The sequence below is a fragment of the Falco peregrinus genome, chromosome 7 (assembly GCF_023634155.1).
Source record: "Falco peregrinus isolate bFalPer1 chromosome 7, bFalPer1.pri, whole genome shotgun sequence".
Taxonomy (NCBI): Eukaryota; Metazoa; Chordata; class Aves; order Falconiformes; family Falconidae; genus Falco; species Falco peregrinus.
The window spans coordinates 21,661,990-21,683,763 of NC_073727.1; the positions used below are offsets into that span (position 1 = coordinate 21,661,990).

At 38.4% G+C, this 21,774-nt stretch overlaps 1 protein-coding gene across 1 annotated transcript in view; it reads right to left on the reverse strand.

Annotated features, from left to right (window-relative positions):
• Positions 1–21,774, reverse strand: part of ASCC3 (activating signal cointegrator 1 complex subunit 3) — a 280,977-nt gene that overhangs the window by 230,582 nt on the left and 28,621 nt on the right. The window lies entirely within an intron of this gene.

Consider the following 21,774-nt stretch of genomic DNA (forward strand, 5'->3'; position numbering starts at 1 on the left):
CATCACCTAAATTAACATATACTTATAAACATGACAGCAATATTTCTATCCCTAGCAACACCTATATCCACAAACAAAACATACCTATTGACAATAGTTTAAACAAATTAACGAACTTCAGCTCCAAACTATTCAAGCCAAAAGGTATCATAGCAAGTATTCAGCTAGCTAATTATTACAAAAAGGGAAAATTACAGCAAGTTTTCAGTTGGAAACATTTAAAATCTGTGAATTTTGTCTATGAAGTAAAACTCCATTTCTCTCTGAGATTCTTGCATAAAATTTAACTCTTTTCATGACTAAACTTCATGTGTCTCTGTTTATGGTTATTTACATAAACTATGCTGCAAATTTATTTCTCCACAATCTCAGCAGATAAATCAAGAGAGCCAATACTTTCTCATAAAAGTCAGATAAATAGGAAGTTATTCCCATTCCAGTGAACAAGAGATATGGCCTACTGCATTTTCACAGTCACATCCCACAAAAAAACCCCCCAAACAACAGATGTAGAGTGCAGCAAGAATTTTAAGAAACAAGTAATATGACACCAGGATCAACTTCAGTCTATACTACTTGCACATATAACACTGTGTGAGTGTGCACAATTCAAACACATGAAGCAGGTCATGTATGCCAGCACAGAATTCCATACCAGTAAGCACTGTTTTGGCCCAGTGTTTGCCTTGCTCAAATGACTCACCTGTGGCAGGTTAGATAAACACAGTTCCCTATTTAAAGTTCACTTTTCCCTAGAGCAGTAAGTTACTTGGCACCCATTCTTGATTTCTAATACTGCTTAAAACAATTTTTCTCCATTTTTTTCCAACTTCCAAAAAGTAAAACACACCAGTTTCTCCTTAGTGCTCTTTGTTTTCTGCTAATATTATTCATGTAACTTTGGGAATCAGGTAAGAATAAAAGTTGTGATGTACTTTGATGTGATGTTTTATGGAAGTAGGATTGCAGCACTGTAGGATTCAAGTATTTCTAACTATAAAAGGAGACAGGACTCTTACTATCCTGTATTTAATCTGCAAACTCCTTAACACATAGTTTTTTCTGTGGCTGTCTATGACTACTGCCCTTTGGGAACACCTTGAAATAACTTTATGCTTCCTCTTCATATATTTGTAAAATTTTGAACAGTGCCAAGGGCATCAGATCAATGATCCTTTTTTTCAGGCCAATCTGTACTTCATAATATAAGATGTCATTTAAAAAAAAACAACAAACAAAACCCCTAAATAAAAAAATGTTACTGCTGGCCCCAGGGTTTCTATGAAAAACATAAGGTTTATGCAAATTAGTACGGTGCTGGCAGAGTTTGCAGAGACCATGAAATAACAGCTCTTAAATGCCTAAAGTCTTGTAATTCTTGTATTTCTTTCATTAGAGTAACTACTGGACAAATAGAAAATTCTATACCCTGATAGAAGGAATAAACTACAAAAACACAGGACAGGGAACTGCTGGCTAGATGTCAAATCTGCTGTCAAGGATCTCAGGCTACGATGGCTTTCTTTTTATCCAGCCTTCACTAACAACAATTGTTAATTCTTGTCTTTTGCATAGCTATTCACTGTCACCTTACTGCCACATTTTAGCTAACATTATCTATAGGTCCAAGACAACCTTGTTTTTATTTTTCAAAAAAAGTGGCAAAGTAGTAGTGGTGAATTTGAGGAGTAGGCATTTTCCAAGGATAAATGCTAAGGCAGGGATGGAAAAAATATTACAAAAGCAAGAAGCGTATTTAAAATAGCTTAATTGTATGAAGAGCTGAATACAAGCTTCTCAGTTTTGCTAACTGTGGAATACCAGCAAGACAGGGAAACGTTTTCAATTCAATCAGATCTGGGCTTAAACACTAGCTTCTCATCAAGGCAGCACACCACAATCTAAGTATTTTCAAACGATGTTGCCCCCAAAAACCAAAATAAACATCCCCCCCCCCCCGAGGACAAACAAAACATCAGCCCTAAAACATCCAGTGTAGACCCTTAGCTTTGCACGGGACTCCAAAGCATCTCTATCATTGGAAGGTGTTAAGAACAAGCTAGAAAAGTAACAAACTATCAATCAGGAAAGGCAGGTTTTGCTGGGGAAATAGATGACACTCTTTAGGAACAGGAAGCTATTTTTCCACTCCTATCTTCTCAATATATTCTGAAACAAAAAACATCTGTATCAAAACTATTTCAACCAATTAGAACAGCAGAGCTGTACAAACAGTAATGTTACAATATGCATTCTACTTCATGGTCAGAGGTCATGAAGTAAAAGCAGTATCACTTAGTCCATTCCCAGTGAGCTAGGGGCTCAAAACAAGAGTACCAAGGTGAAACAGCACATCCTGCTCTCCAGACAGCCTAGTAGCCAAAGAGAATGGAATCCATACAGTATTACATGATAGACTGCAATGCTCACATGGTAAAGTCACTCCATTTTGCCTTCTTGATTGGTGGACAGAGATGGTATTCATTTGCTAGGAGCAGTCTGAGAACTCTGTATCACCTAAATGATCTTGCTGCTGTCTGAAAAGGAGGGAGGTTTTCAGAACATTTTAAACAGCTAAGACAGACCAAGCTCATTGTTCAAGACTAAAGGAAAAAGCTAAAGAATACAGAAGACCAGAAGCAATGACCTGTTCTTACTGACAAGATGTCTCCCATGCCCACTAGAAGCCTGCCAGAGATAACAGGTAGAAAACAACCACTGAAGTCAAACCAAGACAGAAGTAGAAGTGTGGAGAGATGGAGAACAAATTAAAGAGTAAGATCTGTCACCACGTACTACTGATGGCAGAAATGGTGACAATGGCAGAAAAAGATTGTGAAGAGCAGAAATAGCTAATCTGGGGGACTCATAAGACCAATGTTATTAATCACCAGGTTTGTTCACACTATAGGAGTAATTCACTGCCTCCTAATTAAGGTATTAAGAACTACCACACCACAGAATGCTGCTGTTTCAAAGTGCAATTCTTTATCATATTTGTTTACACTTCCAAAAACATGAGTCCCTTCTGAAGGCTTTCTACCATTTCAGAACAACTTCAACATTTGTTGAAGTTTTTAAGCCTAATTTTCATAGTAATCAACAAATTAAACAACAACCTGAACTTCTGTAATGATAGACATCATTACAGATCTAAGCAGCAACTGCTCCATATGGTAACTCATGAAAACCAGTATGAGTTGGAGAGAAAACACTGCCTGTCAGGATCCAGCTTCAATAAAGTGAATGCTGAGTCTGACATCTTCAGAAATAGCACAAAATTTGCTTTCTTAAAAAAACCAACTTTCCACTGTCAGAATTACATTTTTATTATTAATAATCACACTACCCAAATAATCCTGACCAAAATTTAGAGAGCAAAAATAAAACCGCAGAGAGTTTATCTTACTCAAAAAAGAAAGAGGTGCTAAAGTTTGTACAAAGTCACCACCTCACTACTGCTATCATTCTTACACTGGAATGCACTTACACTTTACAGTGACAGGTTGACTATATAAATCGAAGAGCAGGAAAGAAAAAATTTGGAGCTGTGTTGAGCTGCCTTATGCCTCCTAGGAGAAATGAAGCCCCAAGGCACAGAAAACATCTGTCCAAGAAATAAAATAGGCTTTTTTTGCCAGGACATATTTTTCCTATAGTAGTTTTATTTTTTGATAGCATAAATTTAAGTTATCAACATAGGCTGAAGTGGCTGAACCAGCTGTAGAAGAGCAAGATCCACAACACCCTCCAGTACTGACAAAATGCTGATATACCCCTGCCCACTGCAGTTCAGCCTCATGCCTGGATGTTCAGCTGGAGGCATAATGCTGAAGTGACTCCTTACTAAAGTTGCTCTGCATGTTGATTTACAAAATACAAATGTATGACTTGTCACAGAAGGCTGTGTCATTTATTTTCTAATGCGCAGAACAGGCTTCCTCATTATGATGCTTAAGGTGACTGCCCTACTACTCCACAGAGTATGTCCATAAAGAAACAAACTCCACAAAGAGTAGTGAGAGAAAAACAAAGTAACAATTTCTGTAAAAGGTAAAGCTTAAGAAAGTTATGAGGAAAGCTGTCAATCCTATCTACTCTTAAACCTCTCCGAGTGATAAAACACTAACCCCCAGTGAGCTGCATTGCTCCCTTGGACAAGTATCTAGTGTAAGCTGCACAGAAATTCCTAATATTCACTACAGAAAAGGAGAACTTCTTCAGAGCTTTTACGCTGTTGAGAAAGGAATTTTCAGGTACATTTTGCTTTCTCTTCTAGAGAAGAAAAAGCAAATTGAAAAACTGTGATGCACTCCTAGCAATTTAGGTAGCTTAACAGGCTAATTATTATGTTTCATTCCAAATGAAATGCTTTCCATTAATCAAACCCAGGAGTTAGCAGGGTGACATCCAATCCAACAGTCCGTGGGATGAAATTTCTAGCATTCAAATGCCAACTAGAAGCAACGAATCTTGGAAGGACAGTAAGGCTGGGGACTATGTTGATGACAGCCAAGTGGTAGCTTTTAATGAAGAAACTACCAGCAAAACAGAATTCCTTGAAAATATTTTCAACACTTTCCTAGCATCATATTTATTTCTATCATAATGAGCTTCCAGCACTCATCTCAAGTGCTCATCCCAACAAGGGGACAACAGGGAAATTTATGCTTGAAATAAAGATGGTGCAGGTTTGAATGGCAGACACATATTCCTGGCACTTGAGCCTGTTACTTCAATGCTATTAAGGCCTTCACATTGTTTATGGAAAAACATTAAACAATATGTAACATTGCATGTAAAAAACCCAACAAACAACGCCACCAAAAACCCAAACAGGTTCTCAGACCAATGGGAACCCAGATCATGATCCTTTCAGGACAACCTGGTAGGAAAAAAAGTATCTGTGCAATCTTGTTTGTAAAAAGCTGTGAGGGTTCTGACATAGAAGGGTGTAATTCTGTGTTTAGCGTAAGTGCTAGCATTTCAGATTTGAAACATCATTACATATTCTGGCCTGAAAAGTCAATGTCCAAGACCATGAAAGCAGGCAAAGGAATGTGAATGTTCACAGCTGCCTTTTTATTAAGCTATATCAAGATAAACTAGACAGTGGGCAACAGTTGGAGAGGCTGCGTGTCAATCCTTGGTTTCTTGAATCCCAGCCAAACTATTACGCTCCTTGAAATCAGTAACAGATTGTGCCCAAAAGGCAACCCTGACTGCCTTCAATAACAAAGGTCCCAGATGACTTCAGCTACTACTCAGTGACCATAAAGACATAAATGACTGTGATACATAGTCACTCATATTTGTTTGAAAAATTTTTACATTTCATTTTATGTGCATAGTCTTAATATCTGGAAGAAAGCATAATGAGTCATCAATCTAGGAACAAAAGGACAAGATGTGTCATACTGCATTAGAAAGATGAGGCAAGGTCCCCATGCTAATGTTTTCTACTGAATATATGCCAGTTATACGGAAAAAATCAAGGAAACAGACAGCAGTCTTGCAGATAGACAGCAGTCTATCTGCCAGTGTAGGTAATGAGAAAAAAGCTGAACTTCAGTGAGATGCATGACATGGTAAATTTTTTCAAGTAAGACTCAGCTGTAAAAAGTCATCTTTATTGTTTCACTCACAGTTAAGATTGAAACAAGATTTTATTCTGGATGTTAAATAGCTAATATTACTTTTCCGTTCTATAAGGCACAATTTACAAGGAACCTTGGAGGTCCTCAGGGTGACCTCAAATATGAGGTTCAGAACTGTGAGCATTACTTTAACATCACAAACTATCTGCCATCACAAGGTCATTTTCTTGATTTCTGCATCTTCTATGAGTGGGAAGGGATGCTATAAATCTCATAAAATATTTTGTTTTTCAAATGCAAACAGAAATAGACTAGGAACAGTCTCTGTACCTTGCTTGAGTCTTAGTACTAAAGTACTGCTCTGCAGCAATAAATGAAACAGAAAACCCAATTCAGCCAACCAGTGGTTGTCCTCTGTATCTCTCTACCTTTAGAGCCTAACAGCTGGTCTAAGTTACACAGTACCACCTACACAACTAATTGCTATGCCTGCACTTAATGTCTTGTTTGCAGATGATACTGCTTTACAAGGCACAGTTTTCAAACACCTGTAGAAGAATCATCTCCATGGCATAATCTCAAGTTCTGTTCTAGCAGCTCTTACGTAACTGAAATGACTGCTTCACTAAAAAAGTTATAGGGAAAATATGACATTTTTCTTGGGCTACAAGCTTACTGCAAAAGCTGTCTGGATATAGTACCGAAAGAATACCAGACAAAAAAATTCGTATTAGCTCTTGCTTAAAAGACTCAGTAACAAAATCAAAGAAATTGAAGATAGGGTGTTTTTTTCCCATAAGAAAGTTCAATGCAAACTTCATGGATATAATATATACACTGATTGGTAATGACTACGATGCTGAAAAGTACCAGATTATCACCCCCTTTAACAGCTAAAGGTCACAGAAAAACACTTGGTTTAAAAACAAGTCTCAGATAATTTGTATTTTCATGTTTCTTACAGGTTGATTAAAGTAAGACAAGCCAGACAAAGCACAATTTCTTACCACTGTTATTAAAAACAGGTATCAGATGTGTCAGAAAGTCATTCAGCTCTCAGATCTGCTTTTTTTCAAGCCTGGAATTTTTGAATACACAGCCCATCACATTAAGTCCATCTACACAAAAATGATCTTCCAGTCCTAGAAACCATTTCCACCTAGGACACTTGCAGAGAGCTCAGCTTAATTGCATCTGCCTCACAAAGAGAATAGTTGCCAGGCACCTCAAGCACTTTGAGGGTGAGTTGCAGATAAAAGTATGGCTATGCAGAATGCATTTCTGATGGCTATTCCTTGGTACAGTGGGTGGAGGACTTTCATACTGCAGCCTCATTCATCACTGGGATCAGATATGACAGACCAATGTGCCCACAGGCAGGCATTCTAATGGGACAAGGAGCACCTGGTTCTCAGGCAGCCTCCAGCAGATCTAGGTGCCGGCTTCATGAGGATGAATGAGATGTTACTACTTGTTGTAAGAGCAGTCTTAAAAGTCTCTCTGTGCTATCAGTTAGCTTTGAATTTCTGGATTTTTACTTTCAGCCATCAGTTGGAAGAAAATAACTAAATACAAAATTAAGTTAAAAAGAGGCAGATTGAAGAAAAGCAGCAAAATTCTAGGAATTCTCCCAACAAAAACTTTCAGTATTACTTAGAAGATAGAAGGCAGAGTAAGGAAGCAGATGGAGAAGTTTTCATATAACATTGTCTTTGGGAAATATATTCACATAAAGATAACACATTCATGACCAATTCTTACTCATCATTCAACTTTTGGTTGCTTTTCTCATTATTATATCTGCAAGAAGTGCTTGAAATCTGGTCTTCAGCATGGGACACATTTTTAGTTCAGGACTACAAGTACAAGGTGCAAATAAAGATGCAGTCAATTACTCTTTTTAATACCACCTCTCCTCAGCATATCAGCATTGCCCTCTACTTTTATGTATTTCTGTACCCACAGATTACTACACAGCTTTTACTTTAACAATGCACTAATAGAAATATATGAATCAAAGCAAAAAAATTTCCAAAACTAGTATTAAAATATGAAAACTAATTTCTTAGAAGAGTCAGCCTACAGGTAACAGACAACACTTTTTAAATCAAATTGAAATTGATCATTTAAAGGAAAAAAACCAATTAAGATAATTATTTTTCTTATAACAAGACTCAAAAACCAGACTATCAGACTGAAAGTATATGTAAATATTGCTTATTAGGCCTAAACCGCTCATCTTCCCTATTTAATTTCTTATCGGTTTTGATCACAGATAATCTCTTTAGTATTTTTGCTTATATTAAAAAAAATAGCATAATCTCTTGCAATATAATTCTGAAATATTTGTTGGAAAGCTTTCTCCAACAAAAGAAGATTGTGCAAATCCATGCAAAAACTGCCTACCGTACTTGACAAAGAGACAAGCACAAAGTCAAAACGCACCTTGGTAATTTTTCTTAATATTTTTAAGTGGAAATGAGCAGACTGGAGAGATCATCACCAATGTTTTAACACTAATTAGAAACTTACACAGATGCACAGTTTCGAAGATTTCAAACATATAGCTACAAGGCAAATTCTACCAGCTTATTTAGCCTAAAGACTTTGGCAATTAGAAATAATGTCAAACAGCAGCTACAAACAGCAGACTACCCCTTTGCCTTTAAAAAAGGAAGCCCTGAAGACCAATTTAAGTGTAGAAAAACTTGCTGTTACATGATTCCTTAAACTAGTATTTATCTTCAGAAGTATTCCGGGATCAGCTGTTGATGAATTTTGAAGAAAAAACCAAACCACTAAAATTAACTAATCAGTGCACTTGCCACTTTTCTTACCCATAGATACAAGAACACAGAGGTAAGAAATTCTAACTTTACCCAGCAGAAAACATATATTTGTAGAATTAGTTTCTGTGTAAGCATCAAACCATTTTGCAGTGTGTGGGAGGGTGTGGGGGTGTGTATTTCAGATACTTACAAAATAGTGGTGGTTGGTCCAGAATTATTTCCTGCAAAACAGGGCAATCTACAGGTTTTCTTAAATGACAGCAATTTTCAGATCTGACCATTTCAGGAGGGGGACTTGGCTGAGCATGGAGCTGTTCACCTCTACTCCAACACTTCTGCTATCCCAATGTGTACCAACAGCGTAAAAAGAAAAATACCAGCAAGCCAAGGAGTTAGTTCATGTTGCTTAACAGAGGCAGATAATGAAGAGCAGCAAGGGATTCTGATACCGAAACCTAGTTTTACCCCAACTAGGATAATAAAGTCAGCATTTTAATATCCTCCATGAAAGGCTGCCAGGCTTCTCCAGGGAAACAGGCCAAAATGCCTTAGCCTCTGCTCACGTCAGCCAGCCCCAGGACACACACTTCAACACCCTGGGCTGCCATACGCCCACGCGGGGGAGAAGGAAACAAGGCAAGTTTTTGCCTGAAACATAGCCTTTTGTATTCCTTTAGGAGCATGTCGAAAAGAAAAAAGGCTCCAGCAGAGGGAAGATTAATTTTTAGCCTAGCTTTCCAAGGAACCAAGGCCTACCAAATCACTCTGTACCTTTAGCAGCGTGTGAACTAGCAAACAAGTTTTAAGCCTCCTCAGTAACTTCCAGATTTGTTCAGGAACATTCAGGGCCAGTAGAGGAGACAGACCTGAACGACTGCTCTCTGTGCCTCCTGCTCTTGCCCTCAGTGCAGCTGTGGCACCAGCGGTGTCACACATGGGTGAGCCCAGCAGTGAGGCACCGGCATGGCACCTCCCTCAGCCAGCAACGCTGCGGCAGGCACCCGGTAACGGAAACCACACAACACTGCAAACCACAGGAAACCTGGCCCTGTGACTTCTGCAGCTCAAGCAGCTGCTGTTTTGGGATTATTTTTGTGGGGTTTGCCCCATTCCTGCTTTCCATAAAATGAATTGGAGGAAAGTGATTTTGTGTCTAGTTAGTAAGCCTTAACCTTTCAGGCGCCATCTGGAGAGGGGCATTTATAAGGGCATGTACTCATAGGAAAAGGGGTAATGGCTTTAAACTGAAAGAGGATAGATTTAGATTAGATATAAAAAGTTCTATACTGTAAAGGTGGTGAGACATTGGAACAGGTTGTCTGGAGAAGCTGTGGATGCCCCATCCCTGGAAGTGTTCCAGCCCAGGCTGGATGGGGCTTTGAGCAACCTGGTCTAGTGGAAGGTGTCCCTGCCCGCAGCAGGGGAGTTGGAATTAGATGATCTTTAAGGTCCCTTCCAACCCAAACCATTCTATGATTCTGTAACTGGATTTCTTGCAGAAGCTGTAGCTCCTTATGTCTCCATGTGGATGTGACAAGAACTTCTCAGCATCAAAGAAAATAAAAAGGGAAACTTCTATCAGCTACAGACTGGCTTGGTCTAGAAAAATATCTCATAAGTTTAACGATATATTGAAACTCATTCAATAGTTATCATGAATAGATGAAGCCTCATACCACCTCAAAAGATACAACAATCTTTCAGTACAAAACTGAAGCAAAGGAGTTGACAGGAAAGAGGAAAGGTTACTGACAGGAAGGAGAGCGACCAGTTCTTAGTACCAGGATAAAGCCTACCATCTCTTGGCTCTCACTGTGGCTCTTTGATAATTTCTTAAGCTCTGTCCTCAAAACCCAGAACTCAAACACCATTCAATTTGGTTTCTTGTGAGGGGAGACAGCACGGCTCTCTTTTCACAAAAAGACAGTTTCCTGTCATCCATGGGGTTTCAACAGTCCTCGGACATCAACAGAGCTGTATACCTCTGATTTAAAAAAAGAACGCCACAACTAAAAAGAGAGAAAACCGTATAAAAAAATAACTGGATTATTTTCACTATATGAAAGGGGAGCAGATAAGCTCTATGGTCAAGAAAAATGAGACCTAAGCTTTGTATTGTCTGAATACAACTTTCTTAGTAATTTTAATAAAATTACAAAGAGAAGAATATGAGCTTGAAAAGCCAGTCTCATGCCAAGTTAGAAGCTTTGATGATAAGATAAAGATAAAACACCACAGGGGGTGATCCACATATGCCTGTACTTTCCCAAAATGGGTACTGCTTTTGTGAACTAGGTAATGAGGAATAAGCTTTGTAATATGTTAATTTGTTAGGGCTAGAAAGTCCTTTTACTGAACATAAGGAAGAGACACTTTGACACTTTAAACCAAACGTGCTTTATGAAATAAGTTGCTTTGACATGAAAATATCTGAGATGGAAGGGTACACACAAACCAACTAAAAGCTAAAGTTGTAATTTCAAAATACATTAAGAAAAATGAAAATTAAGTTACATCAACATAGTATCACATCTAAAGTTTTCATGTGGTGTTGCATATACATAACAGTGAACATTTAAATTAGCGAGTTTTATGTCAAAATGGATGTTAAACAGTAGCTTTTTGAACTGTTCTGTCAAAGGAGCCTCACAATGAGAGCTAACCCACTTCTTTATTGATTTTAACCAAGAAAAAATTTCTAAGGACAGACTGAATTTTGTTTGTTTTCTACTATGCAAACAACTTCATATAGTAAACTTGTGTGTGACTTAAGAGACAAACCTAACAAATTAACTTTCAGTAAACAGTTACATGGAAGTAATACAATGGCAATGGAATTCTGTCTGTCCTCAGGAAAGTTCCCTGGCAGAAGTCTGTAAATTGTTCAAAGACAAAAGAAGAGCTATACAGCATTCAGGGAGTGTTGCAGATGAAATTTAGATGTGACTTCAGGGGGGATGTAAGGAAATAATGACAGAATAAAAGTAGGAGGAATGTGAACTATTAAAAAATTACTGTGGCTATGAGCACTTCCTCTTCTTATGTCCCAGATACTTCAAAAAATACTAGATATTGCTCTTCCATGTTTTCTAAAAAATTTGTTAACTATGATATTGAAGTTTGGGATTCATAACCATTTGTAAACCGTCAAGACAAGGATCCTCAGTAAGTTTCCGAAATATATAACTAACTTTACAATCACTAGTAGATTAGTAACAATTACTAGTGGCCTGGTTTAAGACTTAATCCAGGAGCAAAAGATTAACATTTCTAGAAGTCAGGTAAGTACTTCCCTTTCCTTCTGGATCACCAGAAGGTGACCAAAAATAGTCACCAAAAATAATCCAAATTTTCAAGTACCTTATATGTTTTTTAGGTAACATCTTAACTATCATTTCAGACTCTGTTCAATATTGCAAAAAAAGATACCAAATGAACAGTGGTTCGGTAACAATTAAAAACTGTTCTACCAACAGTAGAAAGTATGTAAACAGGTACAGGGACATAACAATACAACCTATGACAATTCCAGTTCTGAAGAGCACTGGCAATCTAGCTATGTCCTATATAAAAACAGATATTGAATATTTACTGAAATAATAATAACCTACTCTGGATTCTCAGAGTCTGCTTAAAGCCCTTACAGGCAACTAATTTCCATGTCCAAATGGAGCAATTAGGTAACTTTCAGCATCCTGGAGAACCGCTCACATGGAGTATACAATAGCTCTGTGTGTAACAGTTCTGAGAGCTGATGCTCACGCACACTTCTTTTAACAGTGAAAATTGCTTAGTTACTGCAAAAGCTATGCTACCACCGGAAACAAGCTTGCCTAAAATCTGAAAGTAACTGAGACTCTCGGTGAGATTTTTCCTCACTAGGAAGAGCAGCCAATATTTACAAAACGTTTGTTTTATGCTGCCAGTCTACCGCTATCCCCTCCCTCTCTCCGAGTGCCTTTTACCACAGGCCACAGTCCGTTGATGCATTACTCCCACACTAAATATGTTTGTACTACTGATACTTCTTCGCATCAAGCCAGACTGGCAATTATTTCTTCATATTTCATTTCCTCAGTTATCCATGCTTTATTTCACATGCTACCTTCTATATGATGGACCTCCTGTGAGCCCTTTTCCAATTATTTTTTAGCATCTTCTGAAACTGCTTTCCCTATCAGTAGGCAGTCTATATTAACACATTCTCCAGTTAAGATCAACTATGAGATGTAGTTCTAACATTGAAAGCATCTGGCAGTACTTACAATGAAGGTCTTTAAGGTCTTTACAATGGGATATAAACATAAGAGATGTTGATGTCTTTGAAATATGTTCAGTCCAAATAAAATTTTCTGGTTGTGCCTTTTTTGGTTTTTATTTAAGTATCTACATACCTGGGTGAATATTCTCATGTTTTCAACATCTGCATTTTTTAAAATAATGCCATTTCAAGTAGTATGTCAAGATATTTAACATTTGATTACTTTGAGTAAGGATGGTCAGTAAACTCCTTACTCTAAAATTCCAACATTCATAAGGAATGGTTTAATAATGACTTCTACATAACAAAGTATTACATTTTTTTGCTATTCTTACACATAGCATCCAAAAACCTAATCTCCACAAACTTCTGGACTCAATAAACATTGCCAAGTAATACAAGACAGTAATGTGTAACTATGCCTATAATATTCTGTATTTATACTATATATAATATGTAGTAATACAAGATGCTGAAGCACAGAATGCTTTTGTTGCTTTTCTGCAGAGTCCATGCCTAGCTCCGGCACAGCTTTAACATGCTAAGTTTAGAGGCCTGGAGAACTTCTGCAGCATGACAGAAATGTACTCCTGAGACACTCAGTTTTGGCATCAAATATCCAAGATTTTCCCTTTATTAATGAATTTCTGAAAGCTGTTTCACATCTTTTGTCTCTTATGATAAATAACTACGGTAATAAATACTATAGCTCATAAAAAACAGTTCATGTTCTAAACCAAGCTAATTAGTCAGTTTTTATGACAAAAAAACCCAATGTACTATATCTTCCATTTTGAACAAAAGACTTGGAGTATGACTACCCTCTGTTCACATGAGCATTCAATTTTGTTTAATATTTCACATAATTATTACTACATCTGCTTATACCAGTTTTTCAAGACTAATAGTATAATACTAGTTAAAAAATCAGTAAAGTAGTTAACTAGTCAGTGTATAACCAAATATCCAGTTCCTCAGTGGGACAGTCTCATAAAAACACAATGACACCATAATGTTGAAGCTCTTCTAAGTGGCAAAAATTTCCCAAGCCATGTAAAAATACATGTTAGTGCAATCCTGTTTTGCAATGGTGCTATTTTACTGGCTGTGTGTGTAAAATACCAGCTATACATACACAGGTTCAGAAACCATCTCTGTAAAATAAGTTAAAAAGATAAGCACAGAGTAAGACAACTAGTAAAAAGCCAAAAAAACCTTTTGAAATCAAGTATGAATCTCCAACTTATTTTAATACTACTAGTATTTGATCCTAGAGGTTTTGTCTTTGAACTTACATGTTTAATTATTATTTCAAAATATATTCAATTTTCATATTTATTTCACTTTGGACAATCGCCAGCCATTTCACCACTGGCTTCTGTTTCTGGCCAATTTGATTTTCTCGTTCACTAACAAGCTGTACTGTTTACTTATGTCTCCGTAAATTATGCTTTTTATTATATTTCAAAAAGTGTTTTCCACTATTTTTTCTAAAGATTATATGCTAAAACTAATTCTGTTGGCCTCAAGTTCTGCCAAATCGCATTTTGACACCGAAGTTGTCTTTCTCCACTTAACGGCTTGAGGAAAACCACGCAGGGAAAACAGCAGCCTTGCACTGGGGCTCTCAGAGCACCTTTGGTTCTGCTTCAGCTGCATTAGAAAAACTGCAGCCGGGAGTCCTAAGCTTGAAGAGAAGAGCGACAGCTTACACAAAAACGCCAAACGCTGGCTTTGACAGGGAACAGAGAGCCTTCTGGGAACAAGGAAGCACACGTAATTAGACTGATGTGCCGAGCTATTGACAAGTAAAACTGAGTTTCAAACAAACATTCATATTTGATATTTGGAAGAACTAGCATCTGCAAAGTCCAATATCCAGCATTCTACAAAGCAGCAAAATATGACACAAAGCATCAGCTTTTTTTGCTTAAGGAAAGAAAAGTCCATGCCTACTTTCACACCTGCATACTGCACTTTCCTAATGGAGAAGGTCAGCTTATATCTAGGGCAAGAGCTACCCAGCATATGCAAACAAATGCCACTTGCCCTCTGAGCCAAGCAGAAGTATTAGTCAAATACTGAGCCAGAGGCGATTGCACTGCGCACCGATAATGCAGCTTGTTTCTCTAAAGCACCTCTGTTGCAACCTGCACAGTATGTCAGAAGAAAGGTCTCAAAACTAGCACCTTTAAAACCAATTACATATTCAGATGGCTCAGAGAATCACTCTCAATACAGACCTAAGAATTACTAAACTGAATTCAGGTTTAGAAGTATGAGCTAAGTGTTTCTTAGGTCATTACATTTTTGGATACTAATAGTTAGAAATACAGGTTTTATTTGTGAAATGTAAACACAAGTTCTGACTACTCATGAAAGCAATGAGCAAGACGTAAATATAAAGAACAGTGTCTGCAGTGTGTGTTACTGACAGCACACCAAGTCGCTAGTACAAAACAAAATCTACGCATGCTTGCTTAGTCTTACTCTCAAATAATGTGATACTGCACAGTGCTGTATATGCCCTTCCATTCATTTACCTGAAAGAGTGAATAAGTGTGTGCAGTCTGTAGGAATTCAGAAATCCTTTTGTGACTGGTTTGCATTATGAGCTCTGAAGTATGCTCTTTCTTGTTGAACTGTATTTCAATGTAATTTCACAATGTTACATTTGTCTTAGCTTACACACTGAAAAAACCTTAAACCTTCACATAAATAATGTTAGGCTTTTAAAGGGGATGAGAAATTTGGTCATGTAAATTAAGATGCTATGTATTTTCTCGTAAAAGAATAATGACCATTACACAGATTCTTGTTTAATGCAGGAAACCAAATTTCTCTGAACAACAAATGTCCATTATTTAGAGATACTTAAATTCGGTGACCAATTTAACACATCTGAAATCAAGGTCACTTTAAAACCTAATTGAGATTACTTGTAACACAAGGACTATTTATTTCCTGTATGCTGTAATTCATTAAATGTTACACATAAGGTTAAAACTAAGTACTTAAAAGGGGTACTCCACTTACTATGAGATTCTAACAAGGAACTTACCACAAAACAAGAATTTTTTTAACTTAAAAAGAACATATTAGGGTAAGGGACAACTTACACTTGATTTTAATGCAAGAAATAAAGCATCAAAAATGAAGACTTAAATTTATACAGAATTAGTAATAGATAGAAGAGTTTTCTCAAATTACTTCTATTTATTAAATTGAAATGACAGAATCACAGAACGGTTGAGGTTGGAAGGAAACTCTAGAAATAATCTAGCGTCCAGGATTGGAGACTCCACAACCTCTTGAGCAAACCGCTCCTGTGTCTGACCACTCTCACAGTGACAATAAATATTATGTTTACATGGAATATTCTGCATTCCAGTTTATGCCCACTGTCTCTGGTCCTGCCACTGGATATCACTGAGACAAGTCTGGCTTCACCTTCTTTACTCTCTCACCATCACATCTGATCAGATCAGATCCCCCTGAGCCTTCCTTTCTCCAGGTTGAACAATCTTAGCTCTCTCAGTCTCTTCTTGTACCTCAGATGCTCCAGACCCTTCATCATCCCTATGAACCTTTGCTAGACTCAGCACGGGAATACTGGACACCACCTTACACTTTTCAGATTTTATTTCTTGATCTCACTGCTCAAAGCAATAAAATGCATAAGTGTGATGTCAATTAAGAAAGCCTAACATTTAAGTAATAACTACAAATAGTTTTCATAGCTTTACCTCTGTGCTGCTTGCATTCCTCTCCATTTTATAAGCAAAATTAAACAAGAATACCTATTAATAAAATACCATTAAAAATAAAGTCAAAAGAAACAGTGACATGCATTCCCCAGAATAAAAGGCAAGTACTGATCAGTCTAGACACACTTTCTGTCATGATCAGACTATCATGTGAAATGCAGTATCATGATTTCTTAAATATAACTTTTTCAACTTTAGGGGTCAGTGGGGCAGTGTAGGAAAGAAAGCTCTGTTCAAATAAGAGGGGGCTGCATAAGATAAAGAAAGCGATAGTAACCCAAAAACTGTGGGGGCTTTTTGAAAGATACTCATGATAGATGAAAGTGGTATTTACCCAGCCCCACAACATATTCTTTCCTTGCAGCACTGTGAAATGCTGAGGGTAGTTTTCCCCTCAACAACTCCAGCAAACACAACAGTGAACATGATCCAAGAAAATTTAAGGGGTTTTATGTCCTTTAGCAACCCATCAGATTATACAGTAACATACTACCCAATATTAATATGCATACCTAAAATTGTTTCAGCAGCCAATACTAAAAAGCAACCCACAGAGGCTTTATATGTTCTAAAAAAATTGTGCACCTTTCCATGGTATCCCTGAGATACATGATAAAAAGCTTTCTGGAGGGAAAAAAAAATGAACTGTAATTAAAGGCAATAGGAAAAAGTTGTATTATCTGTTGACTGCTGACCTCTATAGTTTCTATTTTGATCAATTAGCAAAACCGACCAATCCTGGTTTACTGTGAATGACATGCCCTGTGACTTGCAACCTGCAGTGTGAGGCTGCTACTTCTATCGCCAAATCTGTCCACTGTGTTTTAGTTTAGACATAAAGAGATTCTATAAAAAAATCATTGCTGCAGGCTGAAGTATACACAATTTTAGAAATACAACTTAGTCTTCAAGTATCAAAAAACCACACAGAAATCCAAGTTTGTCTAACACAGGAAGACTTTATAATAAAATCTGTGAATGCCTTTTCCTTATTTAATTGCAACCATCATTTAATAACAGCTTTATATGTGAACTGCCTACTTGTAAAAAAACATGTATGCTTTCAGATGCTGGTGATGCTATACTATATTTGACTGGGTACACTGGAAAGACTTCTTAAAAGATGACTACAAAGGGGAAAAAATGAAAGAAAAAAATTCATCTCCTGTTATATATTTCTTTTATTTATCTTTACCAGTACAATTAAGCCCCACTGGTGACAAGACTCGGAGTCTGCTCAAAATGGAGAGAAGTGTACCAGAGATAGAAAAACAGACAAAAACCTGTTCAGAATGGCAAGGGCATTGCTGGGGTGTGCAGAGACACAGTTGGAACGGCAAAAACTCAGTTCAAATTTAAATTGGGCAAACATGTAAATAAATACAAGAAAGGATCCTTCAGGTATGTAAACAAGAAGAAACAGAAGGAAAATATTGGCCTGCTGTTAAACAGAAGAGGTGAATTAGGCACCAGCAGCACTGAAAAGGCAGAGTTTCTCAACACGTTCTTAATTTCTTCACCTCTGTCTTTATCAGCGCTGTTGGGCCCCAGGCCTTGGGAATAAAAATCCAGGTTGGTGAAAACAGACCCACCATCAGTGAAGGAAGAGCTGGTACATGAGCTGTTACAGGAGCGTGACCCCTACAAATCGATGGGCCCTGGCAACAGCCATCTGAGGGTGTTAGGAGAGCTGGCTGACAGTGTTGTGAGGCCGGTCTCCTTACTCTGTGAGAAGCAGCGGAGAGTGGGGGATGTGCCACAAGACTGGAAGAAGGCTAACGTCACCCCTGTCTACAAGAAGGGCTTAGAGGAGGACCCAGGAGATTACAGGCCCATCAGTCTTACTTCAGTCCCTGGGAAAGTTACGGAACGAAACCTCCTGGGGGCTATCCCAAGTCCAATGAAGCACGTGACTAGGAAAAGCCAGCACAGATTCACCGAGGGCAAATGCCTGGTTGATATGGGGCGAGCGATGGACATTGTCCACCTGGATTTCTCCCAGGCGTTTGATTCGGTTGCCTGCAGCCGCCTCCCGGAGATCCTGACGCACTGCGATCCAGATGGGCGGCCTGTGCGGCGGGTGGGGAACTGGCCCGCAGCCCGCACCCAGCGGCTGGCGGTGAGCAGCTGCGTTTCAAACTGGCAGGCTGTCACAAGTGGGGTCCCCGGGATCGATATTGGGCCCAACGCTGTCCGATACCTTCACAGGTGGTCTGGGTGATGGGATCAAGCTTGCCGTGATGAAGATTGCCAATGATGCCAAACCAAGCGCGGAAGGGGATGCTTCGGTAGGGAGAGCCACCCTGCAGGAAGACCTGGATAGGCTGGAAGGGTGGGCTTGCGAGAACCTTATGAAGATCAACAAGGACAACATTGCAACCTGGGAAGACATAACCCAGGAGTGCAGCACAGGCTGGGATCTACGCAGCTGGGGAGCAGCTCTGTGGAAGGGGACCTGGGGGTCCCTGTGGACAGGAAGCTGGAGATGAGCGACCAGCGTGCTGCTGCGGCAAGGAGAGCTGGCAGGATGCTGGGCTGCATCAACAAGGGCATCACCAGCGCAGATCAAGAAGCCACTATCCCCCTCTACTCAGCGCTTCTCAGCCACACCTGGAATATACTGTGTTCAGTTGTGGTTCCCGCTATACAAAACGCCAGATGTGGGCAGGCTGGGGGGCGTCCAGAGGAGGGCCACAAAGATGATCGAAGGACTGAGAAGCCTGCCGTGTGAGGACAGGCTGAGAGAACTGGGTTTGTTCAGTCTTGAGAAAAGAAGGCTTAGGGGAGAGCTTATCACCGCCTTCCAGTGTTTGGAGGGCGGCTACAGAGAAGATGAAGACCTCCTTTCTACAAGGAGTCACACGGTAAAGACGAGGGGTAGTGTGTACCTGGGGAGATTCCGCTTGGACTCAAGGGGAACATTTTTCACAGTGAAAACAGTTAGCCGTTGGGACAATCTCTGCAGGAAAGTGGTGGATTCCCCAACACTGAACGCTTTTACGATCTGGCTGGACAGGGTGCTGGGCTGTCCTGTCTAGACCATGCTTTTGCCATGAAAGGTTGCACCAGATGATCCTTGAGGTCCCTTCCAACCTGGTATTCCTATGATTGTATTTACTGGTTTATATCACTACATCAGGGAATAATTTTAGTGTCTTTTGCTTTGAATTTATCCAGGCGTGTTTTCCATTCAGAGTTCCACGGACCAGGTGATTTCGCTAACTAGGTCCCTTACTGTAGCATAAATTTTCCTTTTGAAAGGGAAATTTTGACTCTTCATTATTTAATTACTGACATGTTACTTCAACGGATTTCAATTTTAAAATTCATCATAGACAATTCTGATTTTTAAAGAAAAATGGTTTTGGATATAAGGATAAGTTGGTTAAAGAATAAAGAGTATGGATGTAAAAGTGATCACATGGAAGCTAAGAACAAAATTCAGATCTCACTGTTGCAGCTTGAGTGTAAGAATCTTTCATAAATCTTCAGACACTGGCACATAAAATTGTAGGTCAGGGAGCACACACCTACAAGTGCAATTATACTGTGGATAAAAAATATAAATATGATTGCAGAAGAGTTAAAAATATATTTTTGAAAAAAATCACACAGGTAACTGGAAAACGGCATAAACATAGCATGGGCTTGCTATTGATACATCACTTGGTCTAACACTTCATTTATCTAGTGAATGAATAAATAGCAGTTGTTTCACATTTGGACTTCCTTTAAAGCATTGCGATTTTCCACGAGAACTTGTTAAATTCATGAAATTGGGCATTAATAGAAGAATTAAAAGTTGGCAAGGAACTGCTTGAAGAGTAAATGAAAGGAAGGGCAGAGTTTAAAAGGAATAGCATTGTCTGAAAAAAAAAAAAAAGTTACATGTGCAGTTCTTTGATGCTCATTTTCTAAAACGGTTTAAAAAAAAAAAAAAAAGGACAACTGTAGCACAGGAAAAGTTATCATAAATCAGCCCTGAATAAAGCCAGAAAGCTGATAACGAGTTCATTTTCACCACCCAGGCAACAAGACTCTGGAGCAGTTTTCACCAGAGAAATTGGGACAAACTTTCCCATAGTCCTTTATTACTGAGTCTTCCTTAGTTTAAGATACTGTATCACTGACAGAAAAGATCCTTCCCTACTCTGTGAAAGTTTGAACAGATTTTGCTCTCCTTTACTCTTCTGTACTACTTTTGCAGAAAGACTGGCGTCAGACACAGAGGAGCTTCCTGCCAGTTTGCTGAATTGACAGATTAGTTAAATTCCCCTTGTTCTTGATCCCAACAGCATTTACAGGTTTGGCCAACAAAGCACACTGGCAGACATTTGTGGTAGGATTAAGACAGGGCAACAGAAACCATGTAGATTAACCCAAGCACTGGGGGAAAAAAAAAAAGTCGAAAATTATATTGCTACTAGCAACAAAGGCAGCTAAAGAAAAGTTACAGACAGAAGCCTGAGAGACAATAAAGCTCCACACAGCAGAGCCAGGGGAAAACTGTCTAAAAGCCTGTGGCTACATCAAGCATTCAGAGACACACAAACATCACACAAAAAATCCAAGTTCATGAAACAACAAAATAATCTATTAACTTCTGTTCTGAAATAAGCATGAAAAGAACGACATTTCTGTAATAAAGGTGTAACCTTCTGGTTCTAATGATGAGAATATTACTGGATGCATATTTTAAGAAATACATACAAGAAGAGGTGCTGCCCAACTCTTGACCTTCCCCCCCCATATAAAAACCTATATTGCACAACTTGTACTTTTCCGATTTCAGGTTTACATTCATTTGAAAGGAATGTTTTTGATGCTTGAAGGATGCAACACCTTAAAATTCCACATTACTACCCTTTGGTCTCTTATGGTAGTTTTCCTTACTCAAATATTCTCAGGTGCTTATGACAAGAAGGAGGAAGCCATATCACGCTTTTTCAGTAGGAATGATGAATAATGAATTATCCTTAGAAATGAAACAAAAAGGAATGTTTTTACCACAACAACTTGCAATATAGCTGGATTGTATTTAACTGATGGAAGTCCTGGATACTATAGTTCAAGTATGTTTATATGCTAGCTTTTAATGCAGGGAGCTGGAGACAGTCAAAACTATAAAGCAGACAAAAGAAACCTAAGCAGTAAAACTCTTGTGTCTTCCTTTATAGGGAAATAAATATATCATATATAGAGGTAAGTAAACATATGTACTACTCACATAATACACAAACTACTAACAATGTAATTTTCTTGGAAGAGTTCTGCTGTTTTACATCATAGCCTGGTATTCTAGTCATTTATACAGCATTTAACATTATCTTGTCTGAGAAACACCATTTAATCTAATATGC